At 33.8% G+C, this 21,730-nt stretch overlaps 1 long non-coding RNA gene across 2 annotated transcripts; it reads left to right on the top strand.

The window, feature by feature from the left end:
- The first annotated feature begins 11,968 nt into the window (after positions 1-11,968).
- Positions 11,969-15,082, top strand: LOC112940726 (uncharacterized). Of its 2 annotated transcripts, none has more exons than XR_011213684.1 (2): positions 11,969-12,166; positions 14,843-15,082. It is a non-coding gene; the product is annotated as an uncharacterized lncRNA (long non-coding RNA). The 2 variants fall into 2 exon arrangements; XR_003245005.2 differs by having other exon boundaries at positions 14,837-15,082.
- The last annotated feature ends 6,648 nt before the right edge of the window (positions 15,083-21,730 follow it).

Raw genomic sequence — 21,730 nt, 5'->3', positions numbered from 1 at the left:
AGCATATAAAGTATTGTGAAACCAAGGTGCATCACATCTCTAGTTATTCTTCCATGCAGAGAGTTAATCTCAATGTTTTCAAAGAGAAAAATATGTTCAAAGTTTTTCTTCTTCAATCTATCCATGGCTTCTTTCTCAAAACATTTTAAATGGTTAAATCATGATGAATTGATGTTAATGTATTGGTTTCAACATTATTCTAATCCAATTGCAGGATGAACCCATGTTCCCTTCCAAAGTTGATTTAGCGCTTGCATAGGCTTTGTGATATTGACTTGTTATCGATTGAATTGTGATTCTATTACGTTGAAGTGGTTATATCTACTGTTATTTACATAAATTGATATTTAGTTGATGATGAAGAATCCATGTGGATCAATGTATCAAGATTTGAACATGCTAAGCTTAGTTTTCCATAATTCACTGTAACTTTTGCCTCTTAACGATTTAATGTGGAATTCAATTGTGTAGGGATGGTTGTGTATACTATCTTACTTTGATATTATTTATGAATTATCAAGAAGTTATTCATGTGGATCAATAACGATTATCCTATGATTTTTCTATTCTCCATTGATGTCTAAAATAGCATTTCCACTGTGATCTAGAGATTATGGCAAATTGTAGTAGGATTTTTTGTAGATTATGTTTTCGATAACTACTACCTTATTTTGATAATATTAATGAGTTGTGGGTGTTAATTCTTGTTGATAAAAAAAATTAGTCTTGGCATGAATTGATCTAGGTTTTTTAGCCTACAATTTGAATGTTGTAGTTAACATTATGTGATCTTATTTCTAGGGTTTATGAAGCGTGACTTACATTGATTTATATCTATTTAGATACTTCCCGAAATGTACATTATTGATAAACCTTGATTGATGAACTAAACCGGGGAGGTTAGTTGATGATCTAAGACTATCTACTTTCTAGTACATATGAGATGCCTTGTATTATGTTATAGTATGATGTTGTAGCGAATTGTAATTAATTTCTTTTATGACTAAATTACATTAATCTACTTCCCTATGTATGAAATTTTGATAAACAAGGTGTATTTATCAATGATGATCAAAGGGTGAGAAATTGGTAAGAATGCTTATCTCCTCTACTTTTTCTATATTAATGTAGTTGATGACACTTGTGTGGCATTGTGTGGTATGGTCCACTTATGGTGATGGTTCTTAATTTATTGTCATTATATATGTGTTTACCATGTCCTTGAAGGCAAATTGATGATTATATGTAGGAGTAGTTATGATGATCACATTATGTGTAACTTGTTCCTAGTCTTCTTCTTTAGTTGTGAATCTAGGTGATGTTACTATTATTATGAGAATGTAAATGTCTATCTTAAGGTTATGTGTAGTTACTGCCTATGATGAGGTCTTATGATGATATATGTGATGTAAAGCTAAATTTAGTACCTAATGCCAAATGCTTACTGTAAGAATGTTGTAAGTCTTATATAAATAGGACATATGCTATGATAACCATTCTATGATGTTGTGTGATGTATCATTCACTAGGATGACTTGATAGATGTACTAGCATAGGCAAGGGTATAAGACTTTAACTATTTATTGCATATGTGCACCTTGATGGGATAGTTCCTAGGTTGGTCTTCTAAATGACATGCATAGGATTGTATGAACATTTTATAAATATGACTTATATGCTATGATGTTAAGTATATCATTTGCTGAAGCATGAACTAACATAGTGTCTTGGAGTGTTTATATGAAAGGATTGCTCATATTGGTACAAATATAGACTTATGCATTGATATATGTACATGTGTGAAATTTTGTGTTATGTGAACCGTTTGCTCACATATATGTATACACACACACATGAATGATGAACTAGTTAATATAGGAGCCTTGAAATGTGTGCTCAATGTATCCTAAACTAGATAGTGCTAATAATATATGTTATGTCCATGGGAAAGGATCTTCTCACATGATTTAGGTTGATGAACTTTCATCTATGACCTACGAGATAAGCATATCAGGGATGACTCTCCTAAGCCTATATTTTATAAAGTAATGTTAATGAAGAATTTTAATAAAAGAAACTTAGCTTAGGACCAAGTGAACTTGAATATGAGTGTGTGTCCCTTTCCAATGTGGAAAGGAAGATATACCATAAATCTCACGAGGTAGATAACCACAATGACTTAGTAGTCATAAATAGGGTTTCCATAAGTGAATAAATATAATGCCCCATCTTGGCATAAAGAGAGTTTTCACATGTACCTCCAAGTTCCATAACTATGCTCGCCACATATGATCTAGCAATATGATATCACTTAGTATATTAGAATGTGTTAATGTTCTACCTTGGCTAGGTAGGAACACCTTCCATTGGTGTAAGGCTCTACAACACCAAATTCCATGTTTAGCACCCATGGTGTTAGTGTCGGTTAACCTTATAGTTTCCCTAAATTAAAATGGACAATGCAAGTATATGAATAGGATCCTAACTAGGATTACTTAAGGGAGGTTATTTAGGATAGGTGGAAGTAATGAAACCATCAAGACATTGCACAAGTACCTCATGAGGAAGTCATACGAAGGTGACCTAATGTGTATATTTTGATAATGTCCATATGCATGGTATGGTCGTATTTGTCTACTTATAATGAAGATGTGCATGGTATGAATATTTAAGATGTGATCCTATCCTTATATGCACTATGTCTGTCTAAACGAAAATATGATGAAGGTCTTATATTGACATGAATGAAGTTGCCTTCACTTACTTGATGTATGAATTGAATGTTAAGGTTTGTGGTCTCATGAAGGGTTTTATAAGAATGTATGGGGTTATGGGCCTTCATATGTTCATTGCACTAGTAGACTAATATTGGGGTCTTGAACAAGGTCTAATAATGATGTATACGGAGAAAAGTAAATATATGTGTAAACTGGTGTAGCTTACTGTAATGTCCTAAGTTTTTGACTTAAATGTGTCTTTGATGTATAATGCCTATATAAGTATATGTGTTGGTTTATGTAGGTTGAATTTATGCTTTCTTTGTGACTTTAAGGTGATACATTGCACCAAATATCACTAGAGGCTTCCTTGGGAAGTTAATGAATAAATGAAAATAATGCTCACTGTTAAGAGAAAAAGAACTCATTGTAATGTGACTCACAAATGTCATAAATTCTATATGTGATCTTATGTAATGTTTGGCATTTGAATATACTTATATGATGTATGTGAATGATATAAATGCTATTGTCTAAACGTTTTATGAAGAGTTACTCAAAATTGCATGAAGTAGGATTTCAAAAAAATGTCCCTTTTTAAATACATATTTTTGCATGGTTGCCATACTTAGTGCATGCGTGTACTAATCCCATTCTTCTCTACTTTTTACAGAAAGTGTAGGTTATGGATGTTTAAAGGATGTCTATGATTGAGGATCTTGATATGTGATTTCCAAGCTCAAGGAAAGGGGTCCTTAAGTTCCAAGGATTCCCTACTCATGTCTTAATATCAAGTTTATTAAATGTTGTATAATGATGTCTTATGTTTTAAGGGTCGTGTCCCCGATGTACCCTAATATTATTGAATCGAAGATGGCAAAGAGAATCAAGGTCTAAATATGTATTATCACATATGTTTTATATATATATATGAAGTAAAGTTTCTAGCATATGATTTGCTCTGAAAATTTTTTAAAATTTTTCTGCTAAATTTACTATGTCAATGCGATGAATGATAATTATTGGCTTGTACAAGACCTTTGAGAGGTCAAGTATGCCATGTTATTTCTACGGGGTGATCCTCCGATGTGACAAACATGGTATCAGAACATGAGGTTTTAAAAGTGGTTTAGGGTCCAAGAAGTCTCATATGCCACGTCTAGTAGAGTCTTGTATCATTTGGCGTGAGTATCGACACATCAAATGGTACGAAAGCCTATAGGAAGATAGAGTTTCCTTTCTTCATCATTTTCATATCGTGTTATAGAACTTAAATCTTTAAGATATCTCTTTTAAGTTTTCTTGTCCAGTGGTCTTTTTAGATGTGATTGCTTGGATGAGATTGTTCTCTTTGCTTGAGGGACAAAAGGTGAGATTAAATGCTTATCATAGTTTTATGGTTGGAATGGGTATGTGTGAAGGTGAATTTAGGAATGCTTTGATGGTGTCATGGCAATTATGGCTATATATGAAAATTTATGTGAAATAGCATGTTATGTTGAATAATGTATGTCATGATATAGTTAAAGCATGCTATAACTTATTATGGTTAAAATGAGTTTTTTTGGGAATAATGTCTTACTATATGGTTTTGTATGATGGTAGCCTTATGATATGATTTGAAATTTAAATCCTTAGTGACTACATATGGAAGCATGCTACCCTAATATTTTGTACTTAAAGGTGTTCAATGTTTCATTTTCTATAAATATGGTCCTTGATAAGTTGCCTAGTATGGATTGGAGTCTTTTGTATAGACTTGATCCTAGCTGTGATGATAGTATGCTTTCCTTGGTAAAAGTTTTGTATCTCATATTGTCATGTTTTTCACATAAATTGCCTAAGTGTTGCATTATTTGAATGTTGAGGCATGTTCTCTGTAAAGCTAGGCAGTTTATTGTAAGATTTTTGGGAAATCAACTAAATTATTCTTCTATTAGATGTTGTGGAAATGTGTATAGAATTGATGCATATGAACATGATAATGAATAAAAAAATGAGGTTTACTATTTGGAATGAAGAATGAGTGTCTTATGGCATGATGAGTCGTAGATTTGTTTCTAACTTCTTATTATGTTGTGAGACCCTTGATGTTGTGTAATTGATTTTTCCCTACAATTGAGGCTAGTACTCTTATTCTTGTAGGGTGATGATGTGGGTTTGATTGGCCTATAATTTACCACACTTTAACGTTGAAAGAAAACAAGGAGTCCTTATGACTAAGTCTTCTTGTTGTTTTCCCCTAAGAATGTATAACCTTAGTTTTCATTGTATTGTTTGAAAACCTTATTTGGTTAAATGGTATGACCTAATTTTATAATTGGGGATAAATTGCCTAGGAGATAAGGTTTAAAATACCTTGGTGTTCCTATGTTAACTTACTGTAAATTCCTTCTAAAGTGGTAATCACTTGTAAGTGATGAAAAATAAAGGTTGTTAAGTTAAAATCCTCTTAAGGTTAGGTTAAGTTGCACTTAAATAAGTTTACTCTAACTGGGGGATGGTGATGGAGTAGTTAGGTTGTAGATATTTTCAAACTTATCATTCTATTCTTACTTGAATTTGAATCTAATGAATTCAGATAAGGTTATTCGTGAATACAGTCTTGCATAAAGTATGAATTGCATGACCTTTATATGTTTGGTATGTATTGATTGACATTACCTTAAGGACATTTAAAGATTCCAAAGTGCATGAAAGAAATTTTTTTGATAAAATCCATGTTTTCTCATGTTTATTTGCATCTTGATATGCTAGTTGTGCATTTGACTTCACGAGATAAGACAAGAAACATGGTAATAGTAATTTGTGAGGTGAAATGTTTATCCTTATAATGAAAAGTTGAGTCTCTTTTAGATTGAATGCGTAGAGTCTCTAGAAAACTATGTGACTTTTATGATTTGGAATGGATAATTGTAGGATCATTCTTAAAAGTGAAAGCATGTTTAGGTAATTACACGTGTGTGTGGCTATGATTTGTATTGTTTTTCCCAAATGATGCTTACTATCAAGGTGAGTACTATGTTAGAAATTGACATTTTGTGAAATTACTTCCTATTTGTTGTGATGTACTTGGTGTGATCTACCATTTAGACTTCACTAGGAAGGAAATATAAGCATGCCTTGGTTTAAAAGTTGAGAATTTCTCATTTTAAAAGGAAATTTATCTAGAACTTTGCTTATGTGTGAACTCATGAAGCATGTAAGTGTGTTGAAAAGAAGGTCATTCCTCCATGGACACCACTAAGCATAATATAGTTTAGTATGAACTTCATGGAATTAGGTCTAACTAACAAAGATCTTTGTTGATTCAACTAACTCAAGTCTATGTGCATTGAAGCATGAGTGCCTAATTGCTTCTTGAGTGTTGTTGAAATCTGGCTTAGTTTGACTTAAAGAGTAGTTGCAAGTTGGGCTCTTAATGAATTGGAGTGTAATGACCATGTTATTACTAGGAGAACGATGTTCCTTCTATAAGCATGATAAGGACCTTTGTGTTTGATGCATTAAAGAGTGATTGAATAAATGTTTTTGCTTGCTTGTATGCACTGAGTGCTAAAACTAATATTACGATGCTATAAATGTGATGAACTGCTCTATAATGCATTAAAGTCTTTGTTGTGTTTAGAGCATTCGAGTGTCATTCGAGGATGAATGTTTCCAAGTTGGGGATATTGTAAGAACCCAAAATGAGTTAGGGTGTATAGAGCCAAAAATGTTCTTCTTAAGGTTATAATGTCCTAAAATGAATTATAATATAGTTTAGAGGTAGTGTGTAAAGTTTGAGGTGATTTGGAAGGCAAACGTCAAGGGACGACAAACACGTTCGACGACAAGTCACCTATGTGTCTAACTTTTCCATATGTGTTTATATATTGTTTGAAATGATCTTATGAAGTCTAAAAATGAGTTATAATGATGTTTAATGGTATTATATGTATTAATGTGATGTTTGGAGGTCAAACATCTAAGAACACCAAAGACGTTCGAAAGTTAGACCATGAGATGTCCAAGTGTGTCTTGATGGGGCCTAGATTGTTTGTACGTGTTATGTGCACTTTTTTTGGATGAAACTCACGTGGTACGTATAAAACCTGTTAAGGAATGTAGTTACATTTGAAACATCCGGATGCGACTTCTAAAGGGCCCCACAAAAGGGCTCACAAGAAGGACCCAAGGTTGGCTGAGACACTACCTTGGCAGTGTCAATCGACGAACCAAACGTCGTCCCGGTGGTTGAACAACAGCCCGTTAGTGAGGCCTCGTTGATGGAAACTTATTATAGGAAGGTATCAATCAAAAAACAGGATAAGATCCAACCGATGAAAGGCAATGGACGGCCAGTCGATTGGTCCATCGATGGTGGGCTATAGTTGTTGCCTGCCTACTGTTTTATTTAAGGGGTGAATGTGAAATTCATCCCACATCGTAACCTGACTCTAATTGATTAATATACCTATATTTGGGTGTATATAAGGGATCAAACTGGTGAACAACCTATTCCCAATCCCTTCTACACGAAATTGAACATTCCATCAAAAAAATTCTTCTCCCTTGAAACCTCCATTATTGTTGAAGCTCAAGAACAGCTTGGATCATCGATTTCTATGTTTTATTCAACAATTTTTTGAGGTCTTCATGTATATAAAGGCATGGTGATCCTTCATCTCAAGTTATCCTTCCATCCAGAGAGTTAATCTCAATGTTTTCAAAGAGAAAAATATGATCAAAGTTCTTCTTCTTCAATCTATCCATGGGTTCATTCACAAAATGATTTAAATGGTTAAATCATGATGAATTGATGTTAATGTATTGGTTTGAACGTGATTCTAATACAATTTCATGCTGAACCCATGTTCCATTCCTAAATTGATTTAGTCCTTGCATGGGCTTTGTGATCTTGACTTGTTATCAATTGAACTCTGATTCCATTACGTTGAAGTGGTTATATCTACTGTTATTTACGTGAATTGATTTTGAATTTATGACAAAAATTCCACGTGGATCAATGTATGAAGATTTGAACATGCTTAGCTTAGTTTTCCATAATTCCCTGTAACATTGGCCTCTTAATGATTTAATGTGAAATTCGATTGTATAGGGATCGTTGTGTCTATTGCATTACTTAGATATTATTGATGAATTTTAAATAAGTTATCCATGTGGATCGATGTCAATTAGCCTATGAATCTTCTATTTTCCATTGATGTCTAGAATAGCATGTTCACTGTGATCAAGAGGTTATGGAAAATTGTAGTAGGATTTCATGTAGATTATGTTGTCCTTAAATAATTCCTTATGTTGATAATATTAATGAGTTGCGTGTATGAATTGTTCAATGAAAAGGAGTCTTGGCATGAATTAATCTACGTTATTCTAGCTGACAATTTGAATGTTGTAATGAACATTATGTGATGTTAATTCTAGGGTTGATGAAGCATATTATAGATTTGATTTATATGTATTTAGATATTTCCCTTAATGTACATTATTGATTAACCTTGACTGATTAACTAAACTAGGGAGGTTAATTGATGATATTGGGCTCTCTACTTTCTAGTACATATGAGATGCCTAGTATTATGTTATAGTAGGATCATGTAGTGACTTGTACATGATTATATTATGATTAAAGTACATTTAAATACATCCCTATATATGAATTGTTGATAAACAAGGTGTATTTATCAATGATGATCAAAGGGTGAGAAATAGGCAGAAACGCTTATCTCCTGTACTTTTCCTATATTAATGTAGTTGATGAAGACTTGTATGACATTGTGTGGTATGGTCAACTTAGGGTTCAAGTGTTTACTTTATTGTGATTATATATATGTTGACCATGGCCTTGAAGAAAAATTGATATTTATATGAATGAGTGGTTATGATGATCACCTTATGTGTAACTTGTTCCTAGCCTTCTTCTTTAGTTGTGAATCTAGGTGATGTTACTATTCTTAGGAGAATGTAAATGTCTATGTTATGGTTATGTGTACTTTCTTCCTATGTTGAGGTCTTACGATGCTATAGGTGATGTAAAGCTAAGATTAGTACATAAAGTCTAAAGCTTACTATAAGAATGTTGTAAGTCTTAAATAAATGAGTCTTATTCTATGCTAACCATTCTATGATGTTGTGTGATGTATAATTCATAAATTCTAAAGCTCACAGATATATACACACACACACATGAATGAAGATCTAGTTAATAGAAGATTCTTGAAAGGTGTACTCAAATGTATCATAAACTAGATAGTGTTAATAATATATGTTATGACCATGTGAAAGGACCTTCTCACATGATTTAGGTTGATGAACTTTCATCTATGAACTATGAGCTAAGCATATGAGGAATGACTCTCCTAAGCCTATATTTTATAAACTAATGTTAATGAAGGCTTTTAAAAGGGAACTTAGCTTAGCACAGAATGAACTTGAATATGAGTGTTTGTCCCTTTCCAATGTGGAATTTAAGGTCAACCATAAATCTCATGAGGTGGATAACCATAATGCCTCAATAGGCATAAATAGGATTTGCATAAGTGAACAAATATAATGCCCCACCTTGGCATAAAGAGGGTTCTCACATGTACCTCCAAGATCCATAACTATGCTTTCCACATATGATCTAGCAATGTGATATCACTTAGTATGTTTGCATGTGTTAATGTTCTACCTTGGCTAGGTAGGAACACCTTCCATTTGTATAAGGCTATACAACACCAAATTCCATGTTTAGCACCAATGGTGTTAGTGTCGGTTAAGGCTATAGTTTCCCTAAACTAAAACGGAGAATGGAAGTAGCTCCTTATGAAGTCCTGTGAAGGTGACCTAATGTGTATGTTATGCTTATGTCCATATGGATGGTATGGTAGAATTTTTTTACTTATTATGAAGATGTACATGGTATAAATCTATAAGATGTGATCCTATCCTTATATGCACTATGTTTTCCTAAACGACTATATGATGAAGGTCTTGTATTGACATGAATGAAGTTGCCTTCACTTACTTGCTTATGTATGAAATGAATGTTAAGGTTTGTGGTCTCATGAAGGGTTTACTAAGAATTTATGGGTTTGTGGGGCTTCATATGTTCATTGCACTAGTATACTAATATTGGGGTCACGAACAAGGTTATGATGATGTATACAAAGAAAAGTAAATATATGTGTAAATTGGTGTAGCTTACTTTAATATCCTAAGGTTTTGACTTAAATGTGTCTTTGATGTATCATTATTATATGAGGATATGTGTTGGTTTATTTAGGTTGTATGTATGCGTTATTTGTGAATTTAAGGTGATACATTTCACATAGTATCACTACAGGGTTACTTGGAAGTTAATGAATAAAAGGAAATAATGCTCAGTGTTAATGGAAAAAGAGATCACTTTAATGTGACTAACAAATGTCATAAATTTTATATGTGATCTAATGTAATGTTTGGCATTTGATATGTTAATATGAAGTATATGAATGATATAAATGTTATTGTCTAAAAATTTTATGAATATTTACTCAAAAATGCATGAAGTATGATTTCAAGAAAATGTCCCTTTTTAAATGCATGTTTTTGCATGGTTATCATACTTAGTGCATTCTTGTACTAATCTCATTCTTCTCTACTTTTTACTCAAAGTGTAGATTATGGATGCTTAAAGGACGTCAATGATTGAGGAGCTTGATATGTGATTCCCAAGCTCAAGGAAAAAGGTCTTTAAGTTCCAAGAATTCCCTACTCATGTCTTAATGTCAAGTTTATTAAATGTTGTATAATTATGTCTTATATTTTAAGGGTAGTGTCCCTAATGTAGTCTAATGTTGTTGAGTCTTAGACTGCAAAAGGCCTTAAGGTTTAAATATGTATTATGACTTATGTTTTATCTACATATGAAGTAAAGTTTCTAGCATATGATGTGCTATGAAAAATTTTAAAATTTTTTTGATAAATTTACTATGTCAATGCGATGAATGAAAACAATGCGCTTGTATAGGACGTCCGAGAGGTCAAGTACGCCATGTTATTTCCACGGGGTTCTCCTTGGATGTGACAAGGGACAATACCCTTACAATATAAATCAAACGTACATATTTACTATACTTTACAATAAGTTAACAGTAGGAAATCCTTGGACTTGAGGAGTCCTTTCCTTAAGCTTGGGAATCACATATCATGATCCTCACCATTCAAGACATCTTTAAGCATCGATAACCTACACTTTGTATAAAAAGGTAGATAACAATGGATTTAGTAAAAGAATGCACTAAGTATGGCAACCATGCAATAATATATATTTAAAAGGGACATTTTACTTGAAATAATGCATTATGCATTTTTGTGAAAACTTCACAAAATTTTGATACACTAGCATTTTTAAAATTCACATACATAATATAAGAATATTAAATGTCATCAATCATATAAAATCACACATTGCATTTAAGGCATTTTAGAGTCACATTACATTAAGCCTTTTTCTTTTTTTCAGTGAACTCTTTTCTACTTACAGTGAATCATTTCCTTCTTAATTCCTTATTCCCCCAATTGACCCTCTAGTGTTACTTGATTCAATGCATCACCTTAAGGACACAAGGAAGTCATACATACTGTAACTATCCTAAAAATGGTTATACTAAGTAATGCTTGATGTGTCTAGAATGCCTACAATTAGACCGGGTTCACACGAATTGATGCACGTAGAAACAGACCTCTAGACCCTTGGAACAACCAAATTTGTGAGTTTTTTTATCAAGGAAAATTTGTGTCAAGCCATGTAGAGCACCCGAATATGAAGATCAACCCGGTTAAGTCTTAATCGGACTTAAAAAGGGGTAATCTTAAGTTTGGAGGGTCTAGGGGTAAAATAGTCTTTTTACAGGCTAAGGGTAGCATCGTAATTACCTTAAATATTTGATTAAATATTTAATTAATATTGTGAAGTGTAAATTTGGTTAGAAAGGGCCGAAATTGGCCTTTGACTGAAATCTTGCTCCACCGGTGTTCGAACCTAGGTGGGAGCAATGATTTAATTTGATTATTTAATTTGGTGAATTATTTTAATTAATTAATATTTAAATGCTGATTTAAGAAAAAAGGAAAGTCATATTTTTTTAATAATTATTATTTATCAACTATTCTTTAATCTAATTTGACTAAGTCTTGCCTAAAAGTCGTAGTTCTAAGGGAACACTACCACACATCTCTCTCTTTCATGTTTATCTCCCTCTCTTCAAACACTCTTACGATTTCATTCTCTTTCTTGTTACAAAAAAGAAACAAAACAAAATCCAAAAGTTCTTCATACTTGAAGAACTTACAAAAAAAATACAAACAACAAGATAATTTGAAAACGTAATGCAAAAAGGTAATTTCTCATCATGTAAGGTGGGACGTTGGTTTAGTGGTGGATTTTGCAGCACTTTGAAGGTGTTGAAAGCTAAAACCAGGTATGGGTTTCTTCCTCTTGGCCTTTGTCGCAAGAGACCCTCAAGTCTCAGATGAATCTACTCCGAAAACAAGGGTTGTTCGCCATTACATGTTCCCTGTCAGTAGCTCCCAATGATCTTAGGTTGGTAGGTCTGCTGGTAGATTAGTAGTGTAATGTGATGTTTATGATGAATATGTTCATGAAACTGTGTTTGGAATTTTATGAATGATAATTTATGTCTTCCGAAATTATGTGAAAAATTGTGTGTGTGCAATGTGTAAACTGTGACATATACTTTCGGTTTGAAGTTCGAAAACTGACATGTTTTATGGTTGTATATAATGTGCAAAAACTTGCATAAATTGTGGTGTTCATATGAGGTATAATGTGGCTGATTTGAGTAGAAAACTCTTTGCTAAATGTAACTATGAAACTACACCTGAAAACATACTAAATGATTCACGAAATGCCCTAAGAACTAACGTATAATTGTTGATAAAATGAGCTGAAAAACCTGACCCAATTTCCAGCACCTTGTTGGTTGGTTTCGGCCAAGCAAAGTTGTATAATATGGAATGTAAAAGAATGTAAAATAAGTAAGGTCACTAATAATTGAACTGAAGACCTCACTACGTTAAAAATCACAAAAAAAATGTAAGTAAGGAAATGAGGTTAAGGGGAATCAAAATTGGGTGCCTTAGACGATTCTCATACTTTAAAATAAAAATAAATAAGTGAGAGGAGTGATATTCGAGCCCATCACCTCTTGGTCAAACATGAAAATAATGATAAATTTTAAAAAAAAGATGGGAGGAGTGAGATTCGACTCCACGACCTCCTCGGTCCAATGAGGAGACAAGGAGAAAGTAATAAAAAATAATGAGATGAGAGGAGTAGGATTAGAACATACATCCTCTCTGCCAACACCAAGAGGGTTAAGTAAAAAAAGAAGAAAAATAAAAAAATGTGCTTGTGGGGGTACGTTCTCGGGTCCCTAATGCCTAAACGTCTAAGGTGAAGTGAGGGAAAGGAAAAAGGAAAGAAACACAATGTTAGTGAGGGGATTCGAAATCGGGTCCCCAAGACGAGGGTGAAGATTAGGAAAGGGGAAAAAAATAAAAACGTAGGTGTTATATAAGGGATTCGAAATCGGGTTCCCTTGCCCAATTCCGTATCGACATATTAGTAGTACTTGAATAAATGTTCAAAATAATGTTTCCTACATAGATCAAAATCGAGATCTTGCCATACATACAAGATGCATAAGTCTTGTATCACATAATCTTAGAAAGATATGAATCACTTAAACGAACTATAAATGAAGCCTCATGGCTTGTATGTATAGACTCATAAGTCTAGCATATGTTTAAAAGTAAGTGAACCTATGATGTATGTGATGAGATGATGTAACCTTAAAAGAGTTAAGTAAGAGTGTGAAACACTCTAAAAGGCCAAGTGTGTTGGCATATGATGAAATGACCATTCACATTAAAGGGGTGAGTAATTATGAAGATCAAATGTGCTAAAGATAATGAATGTGGTGACAACATGATAAGAGGCTAATGTGAAAGATGAGAGAAATCTCAAATGAGCCTAAGTAAATGTTACCAAGATGTACTCACCTATGACAGCGTAAAGTTAATGATGAGACCAGTCTCTATGAGCACTCTGATGAAAGTATTGAAGTTAATGCATACTCAATACAAATTATGAGATGAGAAATCATCTAATAAGCTATGCTGTTTTCATGCTAGAAGTCAGCTTCCATGATGTATGAGTTGAATATAATGGAACTTCATATTGAGAACCGATAGGCTAGCTATGAGTGGTGATGCCTTCCTTCGGGAAGGGAAGAGGTTCACGTAAATATCATGAGATGAGAATGTCCGTCATGATGGGTATGGGTCTCCTTATATCTCCTAGTGTTTGACTCTATACTGCCAATATAGGGATCTAGCAGGGTTCGACTCCCTATATACTCTGGCATGTTTTGGTCACTTTAGCTGGTGATTCCACCTCTTTTCGGTATGGGGCAGACACTGGATTTCATGGTGCTCTCATTATATATATATCGGTTAAAGTTAAAGTTCCCAAAGAAAGAATGAGGTCAGCCTCAATGAATGCACATAATTAAATAAACGATACCAAAGGTGTTAGGATAGGACAATGAAGAGGTGAGCTAGACTTAAGTAATGATACTAGGTTATTCTTTGTCATTGCACAGTGAACCGGATGAGAGTCTTAAACTGCATCCTAGGTAAGACTGGTGGTTGCATTAGTATATGAAAGAATTAAAAAGAAAGTATGTATGAATGAATGAAGCAGACTCCGTGTTTGCTAAAGAAAGCTCCCTAGTTGAGATCCCATGTGTTGAGCTCTCATTTTTGGAAGTCATAAAGTCAAGTCCATGATTCCAAGGTCTTATGTCATAGGAAGGAATGATATGAACTCTGTGATATGATATGTGCAATATTTTATGTATTGATTGCAAAATGATATGTATGATGATGCATGTTACTCTCAGCATGACTTTCAAGATTTGATTTTGGCAAGTCCACTGACTTGACTTTCCATAATTCATATCGTTAGGAGAGAGATCTTCTTAATGATGCATGTCCTTGGTGTGTGCTTGTATATACCCATACTTAATACAAGTGTGTACTAGTGCCATACAACTCTCAATTTTTAGGTGCAGGTGCAGTTGTACGCTAGAGCTTACGAGTCGACGCTAAAGTTATCCGTACGTGGAGCTTTCATCCGGATTTTGTAGGACCTCATGCTTTCGAGGATGCTTACTATTTTATTCTAGAATTCGATGTAGGCATTAGCTAGTGGAGTATGTTCCACTAGTGTTTCTTTCCCAGTTATTTCAGATATTGTATTGGTGTCATTTTGGCAACTCTATATTTTACGCAGATATTGACTATTTCTTTAATTTGATTATCTTGGTATTAGATGGTTGTTATGAATGCTTATGAGTAGATAGTGCTATGTGAGTTTAATATTTCTCACTATGAAGTCTAAGTAAACAAAAAGTTCAAATTTTCCGCTAAAGTAACCTAGAAGAAGTAACAATGACATAAGAAGGCTTTTCTGCGACCTCTGAGAGGTCAACGACCTCAGTCTCGTCTAGGGTCTAGACTCCGGTCCTGACACATACAACCTTTTGACTCAACATATAAAACCATAGAACCATTTCATGTAACAAGGCACATACATCACAGTAGACATAACATAAGACTTTACTCACTATCCTAATCTAAGTCTACCAGTGCAATGTGCATGTGAAGACACATAACCTCACACATACATAGTAAACCTATCATAGGACCATAAGCATCATAACATTCACTTTTTATACTAACATGTAAAGCATATACAATTACATTCATGCCAATCAAGACCTTCAAAATATAGTTAATAAGACCTACATAGTGCATATAAGGAGAGATCACATCACATAGATCCATTAGAACTCAAACCATGCACATATATATAGCAAGTAGACAAAACCACTATGTCATATATAAAGACATAAACATAATCATACACTTTAGAACAACTTTCTAGAACTTCATAATGATCTACTTGTGCAATGTATAGGTAAGTTCAATTACGTTCACCTATCCTAAGCAATTTCCCTTAGGCCATCCTAGTTATGGTTTTTCTCATTTACTTCCATTGTCCATTTTACATTAGGGAAACTATAGCCTTAACCAACACTAAGACCATGGGTGCTAAATACTGAATTTGGTGTTGAGAGCCTTATAGAATTGGAAGGTGTTCATACTTAGTCAAGGTAGAAGATTAACACATGCTAGCATACTAAGTGAGATCACTTTGCTCGATCCTATGTGGAAAGCATATTTATGAAACTTTAAGGCTTATATGGAAACCCTTATATATGTCTAATGAGATATTGTAGTTATCCAATCATGGAAATATCACTCTATGCCCGTTGGTTAAGAGGCTAACCACCTCGTGTAGTCTATGGTGACCTACCTTCCTACAATGGAAATGGACACCCCTCATCTTCAATTTCCCTCGGTGCTAAGCTAAGTTCCCTTTATTGAAAGCCTTCATAAAATTAATTTATAAAATTAGTCTTCAGGATATTGACTCCCCATATGCTTAGCCGATAGGTCATAGATGAGAGTTCATCAACCTAAATCATGTGAGAAACCCATTCACATGGGCATAGCATATGTAAAGAACCATCTTGTTTAGGGTACTATTGGGAACACCTTCTAGGTTCCCCTATATTGACTAGATCATAATACATGTGTGTGTGTACATATATGTGAGAAAACCTTTCACATCAACACATTGAAGTCGCACATATTCATACATCAATGCCTAAGTATATAGGTGTTACTATATGAGCAATCCTTCAATATAAACACTTTATCACATTTTACACATTCATAACATAACCATGCATTCACATTCATGTACATAGAAAACCAAACTTAGGAACTATCCTATCAAGGTACATATGTGCAATGCATAAAAAAGGTCCCACACCCTTTCCCATACTATTACACCTATCAAGTCATCCTAGTTAAGGGAATACATAACATGTTTCATATACATATACCTTACATGCGTAGTAGTAGACATTACTGAATATGAGAATAACCTTTCATTTAGACACAATGAACCTATACTACTTGTAAGCATGAATAATGTGTGATTGTGTGTACATTGGTCAACATGTTCAAATAATGGCTATCAACAAAAATTTGAGGCATCCACCGTCTTAGAACCACAATGCACAACCAATCATAGATTACACAACACAAACTAGCATAGGAGACAAGTTAACTTCATATTTTACTTAAGACACCTATACTTATATGTTCACACATTCACATAGGGGTACTTAGGTTAGGGAGATTAACCATTACAACTCATCACTGGAATAACCTAAACCTATCCCTAACATAGTTATTCACTTTCATATACAATAGTCATACAACCTAGATCACAACTAGAATAGGAAAGTAGGCATAAAGGCTTCACATTGGTGAACATCACCAACACACATTTTTAATAAAATTGCCTTCATTTACATGATAACATCACATATATATTGACAATGAAGAAAACACAACCACCATAAGTGGACCATACCACTAAATGCTGAACAAGGCTACATCAACATACAATTCTATAAGAAAGTAAAGGAGATAGGCAATCTTACCAATTTCAAATCCTTTGATCATCATTGATCAATAATAATTTTTCATCAACAATACAATATAAGACATCTACATGTATCTTCACATAAACGAAATCATACATTCATATGTTATAAAGTCAAGATTAAAGTGAATAGACTACACTCATCAATCGATAAGAAGTAGAATAATATAGATAACTCACCAATTTCCTTAGCATTGACCATCAATCATAGTTCATAAATATTATAAATTTAGGCCAATAGATAAAGAGATATAACCTAAGCTACATCCTACCCTGAATTGATATCACATCATGTACATTACAATATCAATCTATAGGCTAGAGGAACCTAGATCAATTTTAACAAATTCGATTGTATCCATTCATATTTGATCAATAATACCTAATTTATCATCAAATTACACATATAGGAAGTAGCTAAGACAATTCATCATGACCAAGTCACATAACAACCATTCTAGCATCAAGATCACAAGTAACGACATTATAGACTAGCCTTATTCAAACCTTCAAAACTTGATCCTCATGGATAACTACTCAACAATTCATCATCAATATAAATACAAGCCAGTAGATATAATCATTTTAACATAATTGAAGTATAATTCGATTTACATAAGGTCAAGATCACAAAGCCCACACATAGGCTAAATTGAGTTTGAGAGAGATATCATGGGCTCAACATGGAATTGAATTGAAAATCACATTCAAATCAGTATCTAATCCTTAATTCATTAACATTATGCTTTTGAAATCAAATTGATAAAAAAAACATGGCTAGATTGAACAATACAAAATTTGTTTATAAAATCCCTTCGAAAACATTGGAAGAAACTCTTTAGATAGTAAGTCATCTAAAGATAAAGGATCACCATACCATTGTTAGATGAAGTAACCATGAAATATTCATGAATAATCCATGGGAATCCAATATCCAAGTTGTTCTTGAGCTTCACCTCCAATGGAGGTTTTCTAGAGAGAATATTTTGGGAGAGGGAAGTCTAATTTTGAATTGAGGATTGAGTATGGGGTATTCACGTTTTTAATCACTTAAATACTCCCAAAAATAATAAAATAAACCAAATAGGGTCAGATTAGCACGTGGGGTGAATTTCCCATTCACCCCATAGGAGATAGTGTACATGGCAGTATTACACAGCTTGCATCGATGGTCTTAAATGAAGCCCAGTAGGTCCATCGACGAACCATACTATAGGCCATCGTTTGGTACTGAGGCTTGTACATTGACTTGTGCCTTAACCAGGATAAGTCTTGTACAATGCTCCCCCCCGCATCAACGGGGCGTAAGGCCACTGATGAGGCGTCCCTTGGCTCCGTCGATTGACACTGCCAAGGCAGTGTCTCCATAGCCTTTGGGTCCTCATTGAGGGCGTCTTACGGGTCCCTTGGGGAGTCGTACCGAAATGTTTCCAATGTAAATATACTTATTAACATGTCAATGACCTTCTACATCAGTTTTACCCAAAATAAACACTCGCAACACCTTCAAACATGCTAGGCACACCCAAGACACACATGCACGTCTCAAGGGCTAACTTTCAAACGACTTGGACATTTAACCTGCAAGATTCATGGCACACATAAGCACATGAAAACTCAGAAGGTCCTTTTTGTGAGAAATTATCAAAAATCTTGGTCGTCCCTTGACTTTTGACTTCCAAATCACCTAAATCATTAGACAATTCCTCATTATAACCTTAGAAACCATTTTAGTATTTCAAAAAATCAAGACACAAATGTTAGGCTATAGACACCTTAACTCATTTTGGGGTCTTACAATATCCCCCACTTGGGAACATTTGTCCTCGAATGACACTTGGAACACCTGAACCACAACAAGGAATCAAATGAATCTTAGGGTAGCTCTCAATATTCATAAAATAATCACGTAGAATTTAATGCATCAAACATACAATGAACACACACTTCACACCACTTATCACTCAATTCAACACAAGAGAGCCACACTTTCACTCACTCATGCTTTATGAATCAAACACTTAGGAACTTCTCATGTTCATAGGAGCAATATCATTTTCCTAATCATAATATGGTCATTAAAATTCTTTTTAAGAAGATTCTATCATAAATTAACACACCTAGGCAGATTCAATAATACTCAAAAAAGCAAATAGGCACTCATACTTCAATGCACATAGACTTGAGTCAATTGAATCAACAAGGATTTTTATTTGTTAGACCTAGTACCATAAGGGTTTTACTCAATTATACCATGCTTAGTTGTGTCCATGGAAGAATGTCCTTCGCCTAACCACACTTACATGTCTCATGGGTCCTTACTCAAACAAGGCACAAAAGTTAACTTGACAGTAAAATGAGAATTTCCCAATTTTTTACCAAAGCATGCTCAAATTTCTTTACTAGTGAATTCTAAATGGTAAGTCACACCAAGCACATCACAACAATAGGAAGCCTTTCACAACAATTCATTTTCTAGCATAGCACTAGCCTTCATTAGCAAGCATCAATTTGGGAAAAATAATAGAACTTATAGGCACACTCAAGAACACTTAGCTAACCATGTCTTCACTTTTAAAAAGTGAGCCTACAATCATGTTTTACAAATCATAAAAGTCACATAATTTTTAAGAGACTCAACATCTTCATTTTAAATAGGCTCAATTTCTTATTATAAGTCTAAACCTTACACATCACCAGTGACTACAACCATATTTCTTACCTTATCTCATGAAGTCAAATGCACAACTAGCATATTAGGATGCACAATAAATAAGAGAAAACGTGTATTTAATCAAAATTCTTTTTCATGCACTTTAGAATCTTCAAAAATATCCTTTGAATAGTGTAAATCAAGACATACCAAACATATGGAGGTCATGCAATTCATACTGTGTTGCTAAGATCCTACCATTAACAAGCTTACAAAGAATTCATTAGTTTCAAGCTCAAGTAAGAATAGAAGGACAAGATAGAAATATCTACAACCTTACTACTCACATCACCATCCCTTACTTAGGGTAAACCCAAATAAGACCAACTTAACTTATCCTTAAGAGGATCTTAGCTTAACAACCTTCACCATCATCGCATAAAAGTGATTACCAACCTAAAATGGTTTACAATAACTTAACATAGAGACACCAAAGGGCATTCTAAACCTTATCGTTAAGAGAAATTATCCTCAATCATCAAGTTAGGTCATACTACCCAACACATAAGGTTTTTCAACAATACCATAAACACCAAGGTCATACAACATTTAGGGAAAACAATAGAAGAGACTTAAACCCACATCATCACCCTACAAAGAAAATCATGCTACCCTCACTTGTAGGATCAAGCCTAAACAAGAGACTCCAATCCATACAAGGCAGTTACGAAAAACCACACATATACAAGGGCAACATTTGAACCATTACACATATATAAGGCAACATCGAACTTAAACACACATGTATAGGAAACATGCATTTTTTTGGTCATTTACCAAACTTCCTGAAGCATTTTAAGTCTAAATTACATCATGGGACTATCATCATGCAAACCATGTAGCAACATATAATCCAATAAGCAAGCTCAGTTCAACTATAACAACCTTTTTTCGTAATAAGCCTTAATCATGTCATTGCATATATCTTCATATATCATGGCATTTCACATAAATCTCTTATATATAGACATAAATGGCATCACATCAACAAAGCTTGCAAAAATTCACCTTCACACATACTCATCAAACCATAAAACTAAGATAAGCATTAAACTCACCTTTTCTCCTTGAAGAATAATGATACCACCTGATCAAAGCAATCACATCTAAAAGATCACCAGACAAGACAACATAAGAGAGAGATCTTATAGAGTTAAGTTCTATGGCACGACACAAGAATAATAAAGAAGGGAAACTCTATCGTCATATAGCCTCCAGCATCATGGATGTGTCGTGACCCACAACCAATGAAACGAGACTCTATTAGATGTGGCATTATGAGACTTCTTGGAGCCTAAAACACTTTTATAACCTCATGCTAATACAACGTTTGTCATATCCGGGGAGCACCCCGTATAAGTAACATGGCGTACTTGACTTCTCAGATGTCTTATACATGCCCATAGTTATCATTCATCGCACTGTCATAGGTAAATTTGGCAGAAAAATTAAAACTTTCATAGAACATTATATGCTAGAACATCGCTATATATATATATATATATATATATATAAATACATATTTACATAGATAAACTCTATGTCTCTTTGCCATCTTAGACTCAACATCATTAGAGTACATTAGATACATGGCCCTTACAATCAAGAATCATAAGTACATATTTACTAGACTTTACAGTAAGCTAGACACCTTGGACTTAAGGA

This window comes from Solanum lycopersicum, chromosome 1 (assembly GCF_036512215.1).
Source record: "Solanum lycopersicum chromosome 1, SLM_r2.1".
NCBI lineage: Eukaryota > Viridiplantae > Streptophyta > Magnoliopsida > Solanales > Solanaceae > Solanum > Solanum lycopersicum.
Note: the sequence above shows the minus strand (reverse complement) of the source record. Positions and strands in the feature narration are given on the sequence as shown.